Source organism: Saccopteryx leptura, chromosome 5, assembly GCF_036850995.1.
Source record: "Saccopteryx leptura isolate mSacLep1 chromosome 5, mSacLep1_pri_phased_curated, whole genome shotgun sequence".
In the NCBI taxonomy this organism is placed as follows: domain Eukaryota; kingdom Metazoa; phylum Chordata; class Mammalia; order Chiroptera; family Emballonuridae; genus Saccopteryx; species Saccopteryx leptura.
Genome location: NC_089507.1, coordinates 101,875,156 through 101,894,906, shown reverse-complemented (window position 1 = coordinate 101,894,906; position 19,751 = coordinate 101,875,156). Strand labels below are relative to the sequence as shown.

The following is a 19,751-nucleotide window of genomic DNA, read 5'->3' as shown; positions in this document are numbered from 1 at the left end:
GTTAGATTAGCTAGTATCAACAAGACAGGTAATAACAAGTGTTGGAGAGGCTGTGGAGAAAAAGGAACGCTGGTGGGAATGTAAAGTAATACAACCATTATGGAAGAAAGTATGGTGGTACCTCAAAAAATTAAGAATAGAACTACCATCTGACTCAGCAATCTCTCTACTGGGTATCTACCCAAAAAACTCAAAAACATTGGTATGTAAAGACACATGCAGCCCCATGTTCATTGCAGCATTGTTCACAGTGACCAAGACATGGAAACAACCAAAAAGCCCCTCAATAGATAATTGGATAAAGAAGATGTGGTACATATATACTATGGAATACTACTCAGCTGTAAGAAATGATGACATAGGATCATTTACAACAACATGGATGGAACTTGATAGCATTATACTGAGTGAAATAAGTAAATCAGAAAAAACTAAAAACTGTATGATTCCATACATAGGTGGGACTCAAAAATGAGACTCAGGGACATGGACATGATGGTTACCGGCCAGGGGGGTTGGGGGGGAAAGGAAGAAGAGAGAGGGGTTGTGGGGAAGGGGAGGGGCACAAAGAAAACCAAATAGAAGGTGATGGAAGACAATTTGACTTTGGGTGATGGATATACAACATAATCAAATGTCAAAATGACCTGGAGAAGTTTTCTCTGAATCTATGTACCCTAATAAATCAATGCCACCCTGTTAAAATTAATTGTCTAAAAAAAAAGAGAAAAAAGGATACTTATCCTGAGTTCAAGAAAAGAAGAAGGTTGGGACTAGTGCCTCCAAACTCATCACCAGGAATGGCAGCTCAGGACTATAGTTATCAGCATATTAAGAGTGTTTAAGAGAGCAATTAAAAGTGATGGAGGTAATTAAGATAAAGGCACACAAGTGGGAGGGTTGAACAACAATCTAGTATAAGTATGTAGCACTGAAAGTATGATCACGGAGCTGTCCAGTCCAGTTTGGCTAAACTTTTTGTGTCACTTCTTTATTCTGTCACCTCTTTTGTATAGCTCATAATTTTCAATTCAAAACTGGCTATTAATACCTGACCATTAACTGTGTAATATTTTAAATGATTAAAAATTTGTCTCAAACCCACATATAGCTATTTTCAGTTATTTATGTATTCTTTTAATATGATTATTTATGCCATAATTTATAACAAATTATGTAGACTTTAGTTTGTATAAATTTGAATAAATTAGATATAATTTAGTTTGCTTATATTTAATATTAATTATAGACACATTGCTGTTTGTCTGTATTTTTTTTTGTGTGTGTGTGTGATAGAGACAGAGAGATAGATAGGGACAGACAGGGAAGACAGACAGAAAGGGAGAGAGCTGAGAAGCATCAATTCTCTGTTGCAGCTCCTTAGTTGTTCATTGATTGTTTTCTCATATGTGCCTTGACCAGGGGGCTATATCAGAGTGAGTGACTCCTTGCTCAAGCCAGTGAACTTGGGATAAGCCAGACCTTGGGCTTCATTCAAGCCAGCGACCTTAGGGCTTAAGCCAGCATCCATGGGGTTATGTTTATAATACCATGCACAAACTGGTAAGCCCGTGCTCAATCTGAATGAGCCTGTGTTAAAGTCTGAGACCTCATGGTTTCAAAAGTGGGTCCTCTGTGTCCTAGTCTGATACTCTATCCACTGTGCCACTGCCTAGTCAGGCTGTTTGTACTCTTCTGGTATCTATGTTCTACATGGCTGTAGAACATTCCTTGAAGTTCCTATGCTTTGTCACTTGTCAGCTGGTGGGCATATTGTATTTAAAGTTTCTCCTTTCCTGTAACTCCCTTGGCACAAAGTATGTTTACACATATAGCTTCCTTGTTTTTGATAGCTTGGGAGTAAATTCTCAAATTGGGTTTAGTGATGCAATGGCATCTTGATAGCTTGCAGTCGACCTGCCCTTCTTTTCACTGGCTTCTTTTTGTACCACAGACCCCTCAGGGAAATCTGACCTTCACAACTGGGTGTCTATCCTCACTATTTGCTGATGTGTGCTTCATACTTCAGTAGGACAGTCTCCCTATGGGTCCCAGTTCACACCATGTTCACTGTCCTGAAATTCATTGTTCTTTCTATGTTTTTATCTTGATGTACCCACCAAACTACACAAACATTCCCCCCCTTGTCATCATTTAGAGAGCAGTCCTTCTCCTTATTGTAACACATACCCATCTGGCTCCTCTTCAAACCCTTACTATGTCTAACCTTTATCATGCTAATCAACATGTCATTGCTTTCTAATAATTTTATGTGAATTAGTTTTATTCTCAAAAATTGTTTTTTAATTTTAAGCTACTCAGATTTAAGCTTCTCAGATTTTCAGCTATTTTGAGGGCCAAAACTATGGGTTATATATTTTTATAACTTGATTGTTTCTATCAGAAGTGCTGGGCCAACTTGAAACTCAATAAATGCATTCTTGATCATCAGTAAGTAGTTTTTACTTATAAGTCACTTCTTCTAATAGCTTATTGAACTATTCTTTCAAAACCTTGTATTAACCTTTTTTATTTTAGCAGATGGTAAGGAAAGGAACAAGATATAGGGTGTGGCTTACTTGCACTGAAGGCAATAAAGTGCACAGAAGTTGACAATAAAAACAAAAGCATTGTGAGAAACATTTAGACAAAAGGAAATTTAATTAAAACATTGAACATTATGTTGGTGACTATTATAATATTGATAATATTAGCAGTTACCAATTACACAAATCGTATTACGTTTTACTCAAAACTCGGTTGGTTTAAAATCATAACCATATTGTCAGGTCACAATTCTGTGTGTCAGCAAGTTAGGCTGGTGATCCTTCTGCTCTCAACTGAGCTCAGTTACAAGTGTGTGGGCTCAGCTGACTGCTGGCTGGGGCACTTTAGCTGACTTTCATGGTCTCACATCCTCTTCAGTGAGATCTTATGTGAGCTTGTGGAGTTGAGCCAAAATGTGAACAGAATTGGGCAAAAGGAGGTGGAGTCCATGCTTGAGAGGCAAAGGAAAGACTGCCCAGAGTGCCATGGCCATCAGAGTAAGCAGTAGCTTAGAATATCATGGGTCAGCTGTAGTTGGAATAGAAGGAACTGACATGTATGAAAAACTGGGGTTCAATTCTCAGACTGGAAAGGCAGCAGAAAGCGGAGTGAGACAAGTGGCTAACATCTTGGCTAAAGGAGTGGGGAGTTGTGCTGGACCTGAGGCAGGATGGCAGGCTGTGGGGAGTGGGGGAGAGGTGGCACTGTACACAGGAGGCTCTGAGAGGGCCTGCTTACTGAAACTACATTTTTTCATAGTTTTTTTTATAGTCCGGCCCTTCAATGGTCTGAGTGACAGTGAACTGGCTCCCTGTGTAAAAAGTTTGGGGACCCCTGATCTAATGTTTGATCCTTGTGAGGACCTGTGCCTTTGTTCTGTGTTGTCATCATAGGTCAGTTGACAGAAGTACACAATGCTGGTGTAACTTTTAGTAATATAGCTAAAAATTATCCCTCTTACTAGATGATCATGGTGTCTGGAATTGGAGATTTTCTTCTCTGAGGCTGAGGCTTCAGAAATCCAGACTTAGATCCACATGCCATGGAAAGAGTCATTCAACCATCACAGCAGGGGCCAAGCTAGGAGGTAGTGGAACAAGGCATATTTGGGAGAGAAAGAGGAATTGAGTCAAACCAAGATGAGGCAGGTCAGGTTCACAATCTTGTCCAGAGATGGCTCCAATCACAAACATTGCTGGATGATAGTTTTCTAAGTCGGTGATCTGGGTAATCAGAGGAGTAAGGTTTATTGGGTCTCTGGAAGCTCAAACTCTAAGACTTAGATGCTTTGTAGGAAGATACTCTTTTCTTTGCTAATTGTGGGCCTCTACTTATGATTTTTTTCAACTCTGGAAATATAAGCAGTAGGACTCATGCATATCTTATTGACAGTGCAAGTCTGGCAGAGTGGATAATAAATATGTGAGCAAGATATGGGAGCCATTGTGTTTCTGAACCCATACCACCTCTGAGGGAAACAAGTTCCAGAGATTGACTGCCCACTATGGACTATAGCACTTTCTTTGCATTGTTCTTAAAAAACAAAAATCAATATTTCAAGTTCAAAAGAAGAGCTGATTGAATTGTAAGTGGTTTTTAATATATTCCTTTCCTGTTCTATCTCTCCCTTTTTTCTTTCCTTTCTTTTCCTTTCCTTTTTTTCTCATTCTTTCTTTCTCCTTTTCTTTTCCTTCTTTCTTTTTTCTTTCTTTCTCTCTCTTTTTTTTCTATAAAAGCAGTGAAACTATTTTATTAAATGCAGTTTACTTAGAACTATAATATATAAAACATTTTTTTTTTAATAATTTTATTTTTTTAATGGGGTGACATCAATAAATCAGGATACATATATTCAAAGATAACAAGTCCAGGTTATCTTGTCGTTCAATTATGTTGCATACCCATCACCCAAAGTCAGATTGTCCTCTGTCACCTTCTATCTTGTTTTCTTTGTGCCGCTCTCCCTCCCCCTTTCCCTCTCCCATTCCCCCTTCCCCCCCGTAACCACCACACTCTTATCAGTGTCTCTTAGTTTTACTTTTATGTCCCACCTACGTATGGAATAATGCAGTTCCTGGTTATTTCTGATTTACTTATTTCGCTTCATATCATGTTATCAAGATCCCACCATTTTGCTGTAAATGTTCCGATGTCATCATTTCTTATGGCTGAGTAGTATTCCATAGTGTATATGTGCCACATCTTCTTTATCCAGTCATCTATTGACGGGCTTTTTGGTTGTTTCCATGTCCTGGCCACTGTGAACAATGCTGCAATAAACATGGGGCTGCATGTGTCTTTACGTATCAATGTTTCTGAGTTTTTGGGGTATATACCCAGTAGAAGGATTGCTGGGTCATAAGGTAGTTCTATTTTCAGTTTTTTGAGGAACCACCATACTTTCTTCCATAATGGTTGTACTACTTTACATTCCCACCAACAGTGGATGAGGGTTCCTTTTTCTCCACAGCCTCTCCAACATTTGCTATTACCTGTCTTGCTAATAATGGCTAATCGAACAGGTGTGAGGTGGTATCTCATTGCCGTTTTGATTTGCATTTCTCTAATAGCTAAAGAAGATGAGCATCTTTTCATATATCTGTTGGCCATTTGTATTTCTTCCTGGGAGAAGTGTCTGTTCATATCCTCTTCCCATTTTTTTATTGGATTGTTTGTTTGTTTGTTGTTGAGTTTTATGAGTTCTTTGTATATTTTGGATATTAGGCCCTTATCTGAGCTGTTGTTTGAAAATATCATTTCCCATTTAGTTGGCTTTCTGTTTATTTTGTTATCAGTTTCTCTTGCTGAGCAAATATAAAACATTTTTATGTCAGGCTGTCTAGATCATGGTGGGCAGACCACCCTTCATTTACTGCATAGGTAGCTCCAAAGGTATGAGAGTTCCGGTACTGTAGTCCTAGGAATGAGAAAGTACAGGCCCTTTCAGCTCCATCTAGCACCCCCTGCTCTGCGTATCTACTTCACAAACTTCCCATGAATGTCTAGAAAAGCAGAGTTTACATTCTCTTTCAACCCATTGCAGAGTTTTACATTCACCTCTGTTGATAAATGTTTCTTTTATCTAAGCCCATTTCTTCAATGTTTCATATCAACTCAGAGGTGAGGGAGTTATGACTGCAAAGTGACTTGAAAATTAGTTAACCATTTTTTAAAATATGCCACAGTTTTTTTGTTTAGAGTAGGGCTTGGGAACCTTTTTGGCTGAGAGAGCTATGAACACTACATATTTTAAAATGTAATTCCGTGAGAGCCATACAATACGTTTAACACTAAATACAAGTAAATATGTGCATTTTATGTAAGACCAACACTTTTAAAGTACAATAAGCCTCTGAATTCTTTTTAGTAACATTGTTATACTGTTGCTAACCAATGATGAATAAATTACTTCTTACCATTAATGCCAGTGGTCCTGACCCCCGGGCCATGGACCATTACTGGTCCATGGGCCATTTGGTACCAGTCTGCAGAGAAAGCATAAATAACTTACATTATTTTCATTTTATTTATATTTAAGTCTGAATGATGTTTTATTTTTTAAAAATGACCAGATTCCCTCTGTTACATTCATCTAAGACTCACTCTTGACGCTTGTCTCTGTCACATGGTACATTTATCTGTCCCACCCTAAAGGTCGGTCCATGAAAATATTTTCTGACATTAAACTGGTCTGTGGCCCAAAAAAGGTTGGGACCACTGATTAATGTGACTTCTGGTGCTGCATGGTTTTGTTGATAGCTTTGTAGCCTGGTTGATATGTGGTGAGGTTAAGCTTCATGCAGGCATTGAGACTTCCAACCATTAAACGTGATTGTAGGTTGGTCTTGTCGTTCTTTAGATATGAGAAAGACTGCTCACATGCATACGTAGAGCCAAACATTGTCAGTACAGCAATACTCACATGCTGCAGTGTGTGGTATGTGATGGGAAGTGTGTTCCAAGTTTTGACAGTCAGCTGGTCCGTGGGTTGAAGTTTTTTCATTTATCCCCACTTGTGTTTGCTTGCAAACTCTGCTTGCTGTTGTGCAAGTCTTTTCAAATCTTCATTCACTGACTTGAACTTATTCACCCACATGTCTGAGGCCTTTAAGTCAGCAGCTTGTAGCTCAAAATCTCTGACTGAGACACCGGGGATATAACTCAGGTCGGCGCTATCCACTGCACACGCGTGTGGATGGGTGATGAACTTAAAAAGACAAGTGCACTCACAAAATTCTGCAAAGTGCACTTTGAATGACTGCAGGAGATTAGATGTGAAGTCCGCTAGCTGCTGGAGATCAAGATGTTGAGCAGGGTCTTGCTGTGCATGCATCTTTAAACTCTCTCAGTTTTTCAAAGTGTAGAAAATGACCTGTTTCAATATCCGCGATGAAGAGTTCCAGCTTGTTTTCAAATGCAAATACTGCTTGTTGAAGGGGTAAGACTGTATTTCCAATGCCTTGCATTTTCACATTGAGCTGGTTCAGATGTTCAGTCATGTCCACAAGGTAGTAGAACTTCAGGAGCTACTCAGTGTTAGCTAACTCAGGATGCTCGATGTTTTCCATTTCAAGAAAAGTCCGGATTTCACTCAGACAAGCCGTGAAATGGCTGAGCACCTTCCCTCTTGACAACCAACGCACATTGCTGTGCAGAAGTAGACTAGGATAATTTCCAACTTCATCCAGCAGTGTTTTTTTTTTCTGTATTTTTCTGAAGCTGGAAACGGGGAGAGACAGTCAGACAAACTCCCGCATGCGCCAGACCCGGATCCACCCGGCATGCCCACCAGGGGGCCCACCAGGGGGCCCACCAGGGGGCGATGCTCTGCCCCTCTGGGGCGTCGCTCTGTTGTGACCAGAGCCACTCTAGCACCTGGGGCAGAGGCCGAGGAGCCATCCCCAGTGCCCAGGCCATCTTTGCTCCAGTGGAGCCTCGGCTGCGGGAAGGGAAGAGAGAGACAGAGAGGAAGGAGAGGGGGAAGGGTGGAGAAGCAGATGGGCGCTTCTCCTGTGTGCCCTGGCCGGGAATCAAACCCGGGACTTCTGCACGCCAGGCCGATGCTCTACCACTGAGCCAACCGGCCAGGGCCTCCAGCAGTGTTTTAAACTGGCGATCATTTAAAGTTCGGGCAACAATAAAGTTGACCACCGAAATGACCAACGACATCACCTTACCAAGCTGCTCACCACACATCTGAGTACAAAGCATCTCCTGATGTATGATGCAGTGAAAACTTAGGATGAGTCTCTTTTCATGTTCACAAAGAAGCACTATGAATCCTCTGTTTTTCCCCACCATGCACGGAGCACCATCAGTACACACCGAAATAATTTTATCTATCGGTAGATTTTTTTCTTTAGCGAACTCAGTGAAAGACTTGAATAAATTCTCCCCTCTTGTCTCTTTCATAGGCAAAACAGCAAGACTTTCCTCACATAGTATGCCACTTACAGCCTACCTTGCAATCACACTGAACTGGAATAAATGGCTTATGTCTGTGACTCATCCAAAGTGAGACAAAAGAATGGTGCTGCATTTATGTCCTTCACTTGTGTTGCCTCAATTTGATTTGCCATCATGATGGTAAAATCGTGAACAGTTCTTGCTGACTGAGGCATGTCTCCTATTCCTTTGATTATCTTGTCTTTATCTGAAAAGTTGTCAAAAAGTTTATTGGCAACATCAAGTATGAATGTTTTGACATACTACCCATATGTGAATGGCTTTCCATTTCTCACAATTGCTAAAGCACCAGCAAAACTAGTCGAATTCCAGTCACCTTGTTGGGTCCAAACACGGAGATGCTGCTGACTAGCTTGCACTCTGCACAGAAGAAAGCTCTTGACATGCTTTCTTCCTGCTGTCCCTCGCCGGATATTTCAATGCAAATGTAGTATAGCGTGTGTCAAAGTGCTGCTTTATATTTGACCGATATATAATTTCATTGATGCAATTTTATCATTGCATTTCAGACACACTGTAGAACCTGCTCTCTCCACAAAGGCAAATTCCTCTGTCCATTTCTGCTGAAAAGTACGATACTCCTTATCTTTTTTTCTTTTAGCCATCTTCTTCATCAAAAGGATTTCTGCAATTAGCTAGCTGACTATTTGATTAAAAGGAGGGAAGTTTACTTCCTGACCTCACAATGACCCGTGTATGTTATGCATTATCCAATAAAAATTTGATGTTGTCCTGGAGGACAGCTGTGATTGGCTCCAGCTACCCGCAACCATGAACACGAGCAGGAGGAAATGAATGGATTGTAATACATGAGAATGTTTTATATTTTTAATGTTATTATTTTTTTTATTGAAGATTTGTCTGCGAGCCAGATGCAGCCATCAAAAGAGCCACATCTGACTTGCGAGCCATAGGTTCCTGATCTCTGGTTTAGAGTCAAACTCCAAATCAAAAATAGAAAAGAGGTGTAAAGTTCAAAGTTGTTTTATTTGATCAGTTATTTTATTTGACAAGAATAGGATTCTGAACTGGGTAAAAACAAAAATTAAAAAAAATAACTTTTTTCCTCCTGAAATAAAAAAAAATTATTTGTTTACAAATACACATATTTTTAAATGTAAAATATCTTACTTTTTACTTTTTTTATTGATTTTAAATTATTGTGTTCACATAGATTCAAGTGTTCCACCAAATATATCTTCCCCTTCCTTCTTATTCTTTTTGATACCCCTGTTGCCCCCTCTCCTCATTGCCTTCCCCCCTTTCCTCCAGGATTTGCTGTCCTGCTCTCTATAATGCTGTGTTTTGTATATATAATTAATGTCTTTCCCTTCCCTAATCCCATCTTTTTATCCTCTTTTCCTCTGACTGCTTTCTCTCTGGTCCCTTTGATACCACCTCTGCCTCTATTCCATTTCTCAGTTCACCTTGTTCATTAGATTCCTCAAATGAGTGAAGTCATATGATATTTTTCTATGTCTGGTTTATTTCATTTAGCATAATAGTCTCCAAGTCCATCTATGTTGTCACAAAAGGTAAGATTTTCTTCTTTTTCATGGCCACATAGTATTCTATTGTGTATATGTACCACAGCTTTTTTAGAGCAATTTTTAGTTTACAACAAAACAGAGCAGGATGTACAGAGATTTTTCATATTTCAATTTTTTAGAATTTCCTTTATAATTTATTTTTTTGGTACAAAGGTTCTCATTTATACATTATCACAGAATTTATTCTTACCATAAATATTTAATTATACATGCAAAATTTTTAGCTCCCTGTTTTATCTTCCTTCTTCTTGAAGTCTTTCTCTTTTGTTTATGTATTAACTATTTTTTTCTCACATATTTTTCTTTGATGAGCTCCAGAGGTGGTATATTCTCCAAGTTCAAGACTATTGTTAAGTATCTCTCTTTTATCCTGATGGGCAAATGGTATCTTGACTACTTAAAGGGCATTTGGATGGCAACTTCTTTCTCAAAAGTCTGTAGATGTCTGTTACCATCTTCTTCCTCAATGTTCCAGAGCACTGTGGATCTTGTTAAAATGCAAACTCTTATCCAGTAGGATTGGAGTGGAGAGTCTGTATTTCTTTTTTTTTTTTCTTTAATAATTTTATTTTTTTTAATAGGGTGACATCAATAAATCAGGATACATATATTCAAAAATAACAAGTCCAGGTTATCTTGTCGTTCAATTATGTTGCATACCCATCACCCAAAGTCAGATTGTCCTCTGTCACCTTCTATCTTGTTTTCTTTGTGCCGCTCCCCCTCCCCCTTTCCCTCTCCCATTCCCCCTTCCCCCCCCGTAACCACCACACTCTTATCAGTGTCTCTTAATTTTACTTTTATGTCCCACCTACGTATGGAATAATGCAGTTCCTGGTTATTTCTGATTTACTTATTTCGCTTCATATCATGTTATCAAGATCCCACCATTTTGCTGTAAATGTTCCGATGTCATCATTTCTTATGGCTGAGTAGTATTCCATAGTGTATATGTGCCACATCTTCTTTATCCAGTCATCTATTGACGGGCTTTTTGGTTGTTTCCATGTCCTGGCCACTGTGAACAATGCTGCAATAAACATGGGGCTGCATGTGTCTTTACGTATCAATGTTTCTGAGTTTTTGGGGTATATACCCAGTAGAGGGATTGCTGGGTCATAAGGTAGTTCCATTTTCAGTTTTTTGAGGAAACACCATACTTTCTTCCATAATGGTTGTACTACTTTACATTCCCACCAACAGTGTATGAGGGTTCCTTTTTCTCCACAGCCTCTCCAACATTTGCTATTACCTGTCTTGCTAATAATGGCTAATCGAACAGGTGTGAGGTGGTATCTCATTGCCGTTTTGATTTGCATTTCTCTAATAGCTAAAGAAGATGAGCATCTTTTCATATATCTGTTGGCCATTTGTATTTCTTCCTGGGAGAAGTGTCTGTTCATATCCTCTTCCCATTTTTTTATTGGATTGTTTGTTTGTTTGTTGTTGAGTTTTATGAGTTCTTTGTATATTTTGGATATTAGGCCCTTATCTGAGCTGTTGTTTGAAAATATCATTTCCCATTTAGTTGGCTTTCTGTTTATTTTGTTATCAGTTTCTCTTGCTGAGCAAAAACTTCTTAGTCTGATGTAGTCCCATTCATTAATTTTTGCCTTCACTTCTCTTGCCTGTGGAGTCAAATTCATAAAATGCTCTTTAAAACCCAGGTCCATGAGTTGAGTACCTATGTCTTCTTCTATGTACTTAATTGTTTCAGGTCTTATGTTTAGATCTTTGATCCATTTTGAGTTAATTTTTGTACAGGGGGAGAGACTGTAGTCCAGTTTCATTCTTTTGCATGTGGCTTTCCAGTTTTCCCAGCACCATTTATTGAAGAGGCTTTCTTTTCTCCATTGTGTGTTGTTGGCCCCTTTATCAAAAATTATTTGACTATATATATGTGGTTTTATTTCTGGACTTTCTATTCTGTTACATTGGTCTGAGTGTCTACTTTTCTGCCAATACCATGCTGTTTTGATTGTCGTGGCCCTATAATATAGTTTGAAGTCAGGTATTGTAATGCCCCTAGCTTCATTCTTTTTCTTTAGGATTGCTTTGGCTATTTGGGGTTTTTTATAGTTCCATATAAATCTGATGATTTTTTGTTCTATTTCTTTAAAAAATGTCATTGGAATTTTGATGGGAATTGCATTAAATTTGTATATTGCTTTGGGTAACATAGCCATCTTGATTATATTTATTCTTCCTAGCCAAGAACAAGGTATATTCTTCCATCTCATTATATCTTTTTCGATTTCCCTTAACAATGGTTTATAGTTTTCATTATATAAGTCCTTTACATTCTTTGTTATGTTTATTCCTAAGTATTTTATTTTTTTTGTTGCAATCGTGAAGGGGATTATTCTTTTGAGTTCGTTCTCAATTGTTTCATTGTTGGCATATAGAAAGGCTATTGACTTCTGTATGTTAATTTTGTATCCTGTGACCTTACTGTATTGGCTTATTGTTTCTAGTAGTCTTTTTGTGGATTCTTTGGGGTTTTCTATGTATAGGATCATATCATCTGCAAAAAGTGATACCTTTACTTCTTCTTTTCCGATATGGATGCCTTTTATTTCTTTGTCTTGTCTGGTTGCTCTGGCTAGAACCTCTAGTATCACATTAAATAAGAGTGGAGAGAGTGGACAACCCTGTCTTGTTCCTGATTTAAGGGGAAAAGCCTTCAGTTTTGTGCCATTTAATATGATGTTAGCTGATGGTTTATCATATATGGCCTTTATCATGTTGAGATATTTTCCTTCTATACCCATTTTGTTGAGAGTCTTAAACATAAAATTGTGTTGTATTTTATCGAAAGCCTTTTCTGCGTCTATTGATAAGATCATGTGGTTTTTGTTCTTTGTTTTGTTGATATGGTGTATTACGTTAACCGTTTTACGTATGTTGAACCATCCTTGAGATTCTGGGATGAATCCCACTTGATGATCATGATGTATTATTTTTTTAATATATTGTTGTATTCGATTTGCTAGTATTTTGTTTAGTATTTTAGCATCTGTATTCATTAGAGATATTGGTCTGTAGTTTTCTTTTTTTGTGCCATCCTTGCCTGGTTTTGGTATGAGGGTTATGTTGGCCTCATAAAATGTGTTTGGAAGTATTGCTTCTTCTTCAATTTTTTGGAAGACTTTGAGTAGAATAGGAACCAAGTCTTCTTTGAATGTTTGATAAAATTCACTGGTATAGCCGTCGGGGCCTGGACTTTTATTTTTGGGGAGATTTTTAATGGTGTTTTAATTTCTTCTCTACTGATAGGTCTGTTTAGGCTTTCTGCTTCTTCTTGACTCAGTCTAGGAAGGTTGTATTGTTCTAGGAATTTATCCATTTCTTCTAGGTTGTTGAATTTAGTGGCATAAAGTTTTTCATAGTATTCTACAATAATTCTTTGTATATCTACGGTGTCCGTGGTGATTTCTCCTCTTTCATTTTGGATTTTGTTTATATGAGTTCTTTCTCTTTTTTCCTTGGTAAGTCTTGCCAAGGGTTTGTCAATTTTGTTGATCTTTTCAAAGAACCAGCTCCTTGTTCTATTAATTTTTTCTATAGTTTTTCTGTTCTCTAATTCATTTATTTCTGCTCTGATTTTTATTATCTCCTTTCTTCGGCTGGTTTTGGGTTGTCTTTGTTCTTCTTTTTCTAGTTCCTTAAGGTGGGAAGTTAAGTGGTTCACTTGGGCTCTCTCTTGTTTGTTCATATATGCCTGAAGTGATATGAACTTCCCTCTTATCACTGCTTTTGCTGCATCCCATAGATTCTGATATGTCGTATTTTCATTTTCATTTGTCTGTATATATCTTTTGATCTCTGCACTTATTTCTTCTTTGACCCATTCATTTTTTAGAAGTATGTTGTTTAGTTTCCACATTTTTGTGGGTTTTTCCCCCTCTTTTTTGCAGTTGAATTCTAGTTTCAAGGCTTTATGATCAGAAAATATGCTTGGTACAACTTCGCTTTTTCTGAATTTGCTGATGTTGTTTTTGTGGCCCAACATATGGTCAATTCTTGAGAATGATCCATGTACACTGGAGAAAAATGTATACTCAGTCACTTTGGGATGAAATGTTCTGTAGATGTCTATCATATCCAGGTGCTCTAGTGTTTTGTTTAAGGCCACTATGTCTTTGTTGATTCTCTGTTTGGATGACCGATTTAGAGCCGTCAGCAGTGTATTGAGGTCTCCAAGTATGATTGTATTTTTGTCAGTTTTTGTTTTAAGATCAATAAGTAGCTGTCTTATATATTTTGGTGCTCCTTGGTTTGGTGCATATATATTAAGAATTGTTATGTCTTCTTGATTCAGTGTCCCCTTAGCCATTATGAAATGGCCATTTTTGTCTCTGAGTAAGCTTGCTGTCTTGTAGTCAGCATTATCAGATATGAGTATTGCTACACCTGCTTTTTTTTGGATGTTATTTGCTTAGAGTATTGTTTTCCAGCCTTTCACTTTGAATTTGTTTTTATCCTTGTTACTTAGATGAGTTTCCTGTAGGCAGCATACAGTTGGATTTTCTTTTTTAATCCATTCTGCTACTCTGTGCCTTTTTATTGGTGAGTTTAATCCGTTTACATTTAGTGTAATTATTGATACTTGTGAGTTCCCTATTGCCATTTTATATCTTGCTTTCTGTTAGTTTTGTGTCTTGTTTGATTCTTCTCTTTCGTTTTTCTATCTTTTGTTTTTATTTGGTTGTATTCCATACATCTTTCCTCTGTTGCTATCTTTTTTATCTCATGTGCTTCTGTGGTGGTTTTTTCAAAAAATATGGAACGCTTCACGAATTTGCATGTCATCCTTGCCTAGGGGCCATGCTAATCTTCTCTGTATTGTTCCAATTTTAGTATATGTGCTGCTGAAGTGAGCACGAGAGTCTGTATTTCTAAGAAGTTCCCATTGGGTGCTCTACAATTTCAGCAGCAATATTGTAGCTTATTGGGGAGCAGGTGAAAAGTCCAAGGCAAGTTAGGTTTCTCCCAATTGGTAACTTATTCTTTTTCAGGAAGTTTTCAAGTTTCTCTCTTGATCATTATTACTTAAGAACTTTCTTAGGATATGCTCAGATGTGTCTTTTCTCATCAATCTAAACTAGGATTCAATGAATCCTTTAAATTGTAGCCTCAGGTTTTCTTCACCTCATGGACATTTTTCTTCAATCATTGCAGTCTATTCTCATTACTCACTGATTCTGTATTTGCAAATTTTCTTAGTTGCTCTGATTAATTTTTAATTCCAGAATCAATATTTGTGGAGTTTGTTTGTTTGTTATCATTTGCAGACATGCAGAGTGGCAAAAAATATTTGCGTCACCCAAGGCACACATTCTCGGCTGAGTGTTCGTGTTCCTCTGCTTGTTTATTTTGTGTTTTAGATCCCACACATAAGTAAAGTCATATGGCTTTTATTTTTCTCCATATGACTGATTTCACTCAGCAGAATACCATCTAGGTCCATCCACATTGTTGCAGATGGCAAGATTACATTCTTTTTATGGCTGAGTTTTATTTCATTGTGTATATAATACTGCAGTGAGCACATAAATGCATGTGTCCTTTTGATTTTTAGTGTTTTGAGTTTCTTTGGATAACTACCCAGAAGTGGAATTGCTAGGTTTTTCTTTGTCTCCTCTTATATCTTTTGTTTTAAAGTCAATTTTGTTTGGTATGTATTGTTATTCCAGCTTTTTAAAAAAAAATTTTTATTTTTAAAAATATCTTTTCCATCCCCTTACCTTCAATCTGTGTCTGAAGTGAGTCTTTTGTAGAAAACATATGTGAAGGTCTTGTTTTTTTTATCCATCAAGTACCCCCAACCCCCATATCTCCTGATATAATATAGATATAAATGCTCCTGATTGGAGCATTTAATTTATTTGAATTTAAGATAGTTGTTGATAGATATGTATTTATTGCCATTTTATTCATATGTTGTATTTTTTCTTCTTCTTTCAAAGAAGACCCTTTAACATTTCTTGTAATACTGCTTTGGTGGTGTTAAACTCCTTTAGCTTTTTCTGGTATGGGAAGTTCTTTAATTGCCCTTCAATTCTAAATGATAGCTTTGCTGGGTAGAGTAATCTTGGTGTAGGTCTTTGCTTTTCATCACTTTGAATATTTCATGCTAATCCCTTCTGGCCTAAAATGTTTCTGTTGGGAGCTCCCTTGTAGGAAACTAACTGCTTTTCTGTTTCTGCTTTTAAGATTCTCATTTTGTTTTTAACTTTTGTCATTTTAATTATGATGTAACTTGATGTAAGCATCTTTGGGTTCATCTTGTTTCAGACTCTCTGCACTTTCTGGAATTGTTTGTATTTTTTCTTCACCTGATTAGGGAAGTTTTCCATCTTTATTTCTTCAAATACTTTCTCTGTCCTTCACTCTCTATCGTCTCCTTCTCGTACCCTTATAATGTGTATTGGTCAAATAAGTTGTAAAATATGATTTTTATTTTTGCTTGCTTAGAGTTTGCATTGGGGGCTGGGCAGTGCCAAGTATATGTGGTCTGTGAAATTGCAAATTACTTTCCTGCTTTGAAAGAGCCATTGTTTTGCTAATGTTTGCTGGAGGAGAGGTTTTCATGGCAGAAAGTTTTGAAAGGAGAGAGCAGAAGGAGAACAGAAATTCTGCCCCCACCACTAAAAGGTGAGGTGGGATATTTTTTTCCTCTCTGATGTTTTGCTCTTCACAGGAAAAGTAGGTTTCTGATTTTACCTTGGTTTTTCTGTGGCTTGCCTGTCCTGGTGAGACACCAATAAACAGAATGACTCACCATCCTTTGGCTCTGCTGTTTCTTTGCCATCTGTCCCAATTCAATGAGAACCTGCATGTGAATGGCCATGATGGCAGAAGCCCCTGGTCTTATAATGTGAATGTTGTTACACTTGATGTTGCATCAGGAATCCTTTAAACTATCCTCATTTTTTAAATTGTCTTTTGTTATTTGCTGTTCTGCCACCTTGTCTTCCAAATTGCTGACCTGATTTTCTGTTTCATTTAATCTGATGTTGATTCCTTGTAGTGCATTCTTTATTTAACTTATTGTATTCTTCATTTCTTACTAGTTTTTTTTATGGTTTCTATTCCTTTTTCATGCTGTTGAAGTTATTACTAAGTTCCTTAGGCATCCTTATAACCATTGTTTTGGACTTTGTATTTAGTAGTTTGCTTGCTTCTATTGTTTACTGGTAGTTCTTTTTCTGGAGATTTCTCCTGTTCTTTCTTTTTGGCTGCCTCTCTGTGTCTGTTTTTATGCAATAGGTAGATCTACATCTTCTCATCTTAGCAGGATGGCCTTGTAGTAGGTGTCTTGTAAGGCCCATTGGCACAGCCTTCCAGGTGTCACCTGAGTTGGGCGCTCCTTCCCTGTGTGGGCTGAGTGTATCTTCCTGTTGTAATTGAGACTTGATTGTTGTTGGCAAATCAGTGGGAAGGATTGATTCCCAGGGCTGATTTTCTATGAGGACTGGCCACAACCACAGCAGAGGATTTGCTGTGTAGAGGCTGACCCAATGAAGCAGAACTCACTCCAGCAGGGCTCTGGTGCCCTCTGACTCCACTCCTTGATTGTGTCACTCTAGGCAGAAGCTTAGTGGTGCTCTGGCATGGTCTGAAGCTGGTCACTGGCTAAGCTGGTACTTGGCCTCCTTGGAGGTGCAGGCCAAGGTCAGCACCTGTGCCCTGCCCAGGGCCACCCAACATGACCTACAAAGTGAATTGCAAATGGCTGCTACTTGTGCTTGTTTTGGAAGTATCTGGGAGAAGCCAAGTTGCAAATTGAGTCCATCAGCTACCCTTAATTTTGGGTCCAGGTCCACTTAGCAGTATGTTTGGGTCTCACCAAAGCCAGATGCTACTTGTTTGAGTTTTGTGAACCTTTGAGAGAATTTGGGAAGTCTGCAGCATGAGCCAGTAAAAGTCATTTGGATGGAAAAACTAGGGGAAGCAGCTTGGGTGGGCATGCATGTTGGGTGGAGTGGGGTCTCAGGGAATCAGCAAGGTGGGGAAAACAGTGTTAAGTTGATGGAGACTCAGATATGATGCCTGCCTCTGCCTTAAGTGAGGGTGTTCAGCAAAGAGACAATGACTTTTGCCAGCACTTTTCTGGGATAAAGCTGCCCCTCCAGCCCTTGCACCAAATCTAGACAATACAGTTCTTCTTCATGTGTCTCTGGAATCTTTTGGGCTGCTCCCAGCATTGGAGCTTTGTATAAATATGTTTAAGAAATTCCAGGTGACATTCCTTTAAAAGGAATGCCTGGGACTCCAGTAGCCCTTTGTCTCACTTAGATGCAATCTCTGCTATTTTTTACAGTTAGAAGTTACAGGGATTTCTCTTCTTGACATTGGAGTCCAGGGCTGGGGAATCTGGTTTGGGTCTGGGATCTTTTATTACTCAGCAGGAACCTCCATGGTTGAGATATCCCTCCTAATTTTTAAACACCACATATGGGTGTGGAACCAGCCTGCTCTGAGTCTTCCCCCCTCCTACTAGCCTTGATGTGGCTTCTTCTATAAACCCTTAGTTATAGTACTTCTGTCCAGCTAGATTTTAGGTAGTTCTCAATGATGGTTTTTCTGTAGTTTAATTGTAATTATAATCTTGTTCTGGGATATTGATTAAATAAGTTTATAAATATGATGGATATGTTTGCTTGCTTTGGGTTTGGGAGACAGGCTGTAAGCTAGCAAAGTCATTATAGCCTAAGGCTTAGTTCCCTCCTTTCTAATACTAAGGTCTTCTCAAAACTAAGTTTTTCCCAGCCTGACCTGCGGTGATGCAGTGGGAAAAGTGTTGACCTGGAATGCTGAGGTTGCTGGTTTGAAACCCTGGGCTTCCCTGGTCAAGGCACATATTGGAGTTGATGCTTTCTGCTCCTCCCCCTTCTCTCTCTCTCTCTCTCTCTCTCTCTCTGTTCTCTCTCTCTAAAATGGATAAATAAAATATAAAATAAGTAAATAAATAAATAAAATAAAATTTTAAAAAATTAAGCTTTTCCCCATACCCTTGATTATTGCATGATAGGAGGTGGATTCCTCTTAATAGGAATCCCATTATGCCTCAGATAAGTGGCTTTGTATCAGAGACTTTCTTATTTGTATATTGGCTTAAAGGCTTTAATTTTATACAGTATAAAATGAAGCAGACCAGGGGCTCTCACTTTCTCAGTTCCTGCTATCAGCATTGCAGAAGCCTCCCTGATCCTTTACCCTCTATGGGAAAAGCAGGTTTTCTGCTTTTCCCTTGACTTTTCTTGTGGCTTGCCTATCTTGGTGAGACACCAATAACAGAATGGCTCACCATGCTCTGACTCCACCATTTCTTTACTGTCTGTCCAAATTCAATGAAAACCTGCATGTGAATGGCCACAATGGAGGCCCCTGGCCATACATGGGACAATAAGAGTACTGCATTTATCTACTCTGCCATCTTAATGGGAAGCTCTGTAGTTTCTTTTTTCCTTGTGATATCTTTGTCTGGCTTTGGTAACAACATAATGGGCTCATAAAATGAGTAGGAATGTGTTTTCTTTTATTTTCTGGAAGAGTTTGCATATAAACTATATTAATTTGTCTTCAAATATTTGGTAGAATTCACAGATAAAGCTATCTTGGGTGTAAAGTTTTCTTTGTAGGAAATTTTTAGCTATCTCTTTGATTTCATTCATCAGTATAGAACTATATAGTTACATTAGACAATCTTCTAGAGTAGCTCTTAGTGGCTTATACAAGTTTTCCAAACTATAGTTTTCTCTTGAAAGCTCAAACTTTATCATTTGCAACAGATATTGTTAGTTGACTTCCTCACATGAGAAAATGTCTGCCAGTTACCCATGTTTTAATAACCAACCATAGTTTGTCAGTTGGTCTTTCAGGTAAAAATAATGCTCTCTGGGAAAAGTGACATATTCAGTCTGCAATTGAAACAGTTTCACATGTGTAGTTTTCCTTGGGCTCACGAGTGTGCTTCAGTACACAGGTGAACTTCCATTTGTCATACAGAATATAAAGACAATCTGTGCCCTAGAGTGGGCATGGTTGAGATTTAATAGTAATCTAAAGTCTTATCAGGAATATCTTCAGGTGAAACTGGCAGCCCTGTTAGCTACTGTCTATAGTACAGGTCATGTATTTTGTTTGGTTTCCCAGTTGCTTAAGGCCAGAGAGTAAATTCAG

General features: G+C 38.2%; 1 non-coding gene across 1 annotated transcript; it reads right to left on the bottom strand.

Moving 5' to 3' along the window:
* Positions 1 to 14,340: 14,340 nt before the first annotated feature.
* Positions 14,341 to 14,447, bottom strand: LOC136407269 (U6 spliceosomal RNA). The gene has a single exon (XR_010751826.1). It is a non-coding gene; the product is annotated as a U6 spliceosomal RNA (small nuclear RNA).
* Positions 14,448 to 19,751: the final 5,304 nt, after the last annotated feature.